Genomic DNA, 2795 nt, shown 5'->3' with positions numbered 1-2795 from the left:
TTAGGTGTTGTACAGCTGCTGTAAACGTCCTGGCAGCCATGCATCCCCGGGAATATGAAGAATTTCTGAGGAGGGAATCTCATTTTCTATGAGATAGGCAGGGAAGGGGTTGGACTAATCGCATCTAGTTGCTATGGGGCAGGGAACCACCATTTTAGAGTTGGGTTCTGTTCTAAGTGAAACTTCCTAGATGGAAATGGGTTCCTTCTCACGCTGCAGATTCTGAATGTGTCAATGGCTCCTGTGTTGAGCACTGTATTGAGGACTGAGAGAGCATGCAATGGCAGGGGGGGAGGGGGGGTGGAGTGATTTTTCAAAAATGCAAATCCAATCACAGAAGTCCTTTGAGTAAAACCCTTCCATAACTTTCCAATGCCCTTAGGCCATGGTAAGGATGCAGGTCTCTTAGCCCTACCACCTACCGTAATAGCCTTATCTCAGCCACTCCTCTTTTTTTTCTTTTTTAATTCTAGCCACACTTACATTCTTCTGTTCACTCTTAAATTTGTACTCTCTCCTGTCACAGGACCTTTGCACATGACCTTTCCTCCTGACCGCTTCATCTGAACAACTCCTGCTCTCCCTTCAGACTTCAGATGAAACACTTCTTCCTCAAGGAACATGTCCTGATCTCCCCAGCCAGGTGCTGAGCCTCCTGTTAGGCACACTCATCACACAACATACCACACCTTTGAAATACCCGTCACATTTCTGACTGAACTACTCTCTCCATGATTACTTATGGCCACTGCCCTCTCTAGATCTGCAATGTCCAGTATAGTAACCACTGGTCACAGATGGCTATTGAGCACTTGAAATGTGGCTCATATGACGGAGGAATTGAATTTTAAATTTTATTTCATTTTAATTAGTTTAAACTTAAAAGCTAGTGTTTGATTTACGCAATGGAAATTTTAAAAGCTTGGAACAACCTGAGTATGTGAATCTACTTTTCAATTGTATATTTTATGAACTCTAAATACAGATCAACTATTTCCAGAAATTTAGCATCTTAATTGAGATGTGCTATATGTGTGAAAACCACAGTAAATTTTGAAGACTCAGTATGAAAAAATCATGTACAATATCTTATTAATAATTATATATTGAGCATATGCTGAAATGATAATCATTTAGAGGTAATGGAAACAAACTATATTAACAATAGTTTATTAAATTAATAGGTTTATGAAATTAACAGGTTAATTTCTCCTGTTTCTTTTTACTTTCTAATGTGATGCCTAGAAAACCTAAATTATATATGCAGCTCACATTATATATTTATTGGACTGTGCTGCTCTAGACTGTAAGGAAGGTCCTTGAAATTGGAACCACGTATCTATTTAACTATTTTATGCTCAGTACTTAGTGTACTATCTGGCTAATAATAGGTGTTGAATTAATATTTGATTGACATTTGAATAAATGAATAATTATCCAATACCTGTCAAGGTTAAGAAGAGAGGATGGCACATTTGCACTATGTTTTCTAACTCTGTGCTTCTTTGTCTTTGCCTAGCATACAGCCTTGAAAGTAATGATAAAAATAACTACAACTATCCTTCTTAGTTACTTACTATGTGCAAAGCACCTTTCATCGATCTCAGATTTGTTGTAAAAATTAGAGATAATGTTTGTGGAGCAACTTGTGCAAAGCCATTATTAATAGACATCATTTACTATACGCTTGCTTATGAATGAGTAAACAAACTTACAAAGCCCAGCAAAAGTCAGGAGAAAATATTTCTAGGCCTCTGTTGCCTTGAACATGAATATGAATCCAGTTTTATCAAAACTGCTTGCCCCAGCTTAGAAAGGCATGTAGGGATTTTTAAGTATAAAACCTTGGAATAGAAACAAGAAAAATATTCTATTGACAAGAAAGTAGGTTGCTCAGGTTACACCATTAAATTAGATTTAAGACGCTGAAGGCACACTTGCCTTCGGGAGCTTGAGATATGGTCCAGGCCACACTCCCGCTCATCGGTGATTTAGCCAAATAGCCTCCAAAAGGACCACAAAGCCAGATTAATTAGAAATAGATCAAGCTCTATGTTCTTGGGCTGTACAACCTTCCAGGCCAATTTTCCAAGCTTCCAAGCTCAAGAAAATACACTGTGTATTTGGCCACATGCTTTGCTCTCAACTTAAAAACCCATATGTATATTTTAATGTCAATTTAATCCATATGGTTCAGATTATTTGCATTAGATTCATCAGAAGCAATTTTTGAAAGAAGCTACAATTTAATAACTTCCTCCGTGTGCTGCGCTAGACTTGAACTCCTCCCTGGGTTCCTCCAACAGACTGTACTGGATGGAATTTGTATTAAATAAAGGCAACATGAAGATGGGGAGCTGGGACCCTGAAGCCCCGACTGCCGAGGGTCAAATCCCTACCTCACTAGTTCAGATGTGTTTGACTTCGGGTTGACTTTCCTTGTCTATAAAATGGGTTAACAATACATCTCCTGAGGTTATTGTAAAGGCTCACCAAGTCTATGTAAAGCAATTATAGAAGCTTCACTGTGTGCCTGGCACTATTTTAACCATTAGCTATTATTGTGGCTACACTGATGCTGCAAGTGACAGACAAATACTTTGGAATGGCTTGTACAGGTTAGTTTTTTTATCTTTCACATAAACAGACAGTCCAGGTCTGGCATGTGATCCCACCTCACCAAAACCTGATTCTCCCTACCTGCTGCTCCACCTGTCGGCACACAGTTCTCCCTTCGGATCCAAGAGGGCAACCCCAGCCAGGGTTGTCCACACTCTGGCCAGAAGGAGGGAGGG

Source organism: Myotis yumanensis, unplaced genomic scaffold, assembly GCF_028538775.1.
Source record: "Myotis yumanensis isolate MYYU_CA2020_CCGP unplaced genomic scaffold, mMyoYum1.0.hap1 SCAF_18, whole genome shotgun sequence".
Lineage (NCBI taxonomy): Eukaryota > Metazoa > Chordata > Mammalia > Chiroptera > Vespertilionidae > Myotis > Myotis yumanensis.
Note: the sequence above shows the minus strand (reverse complement) of the source record.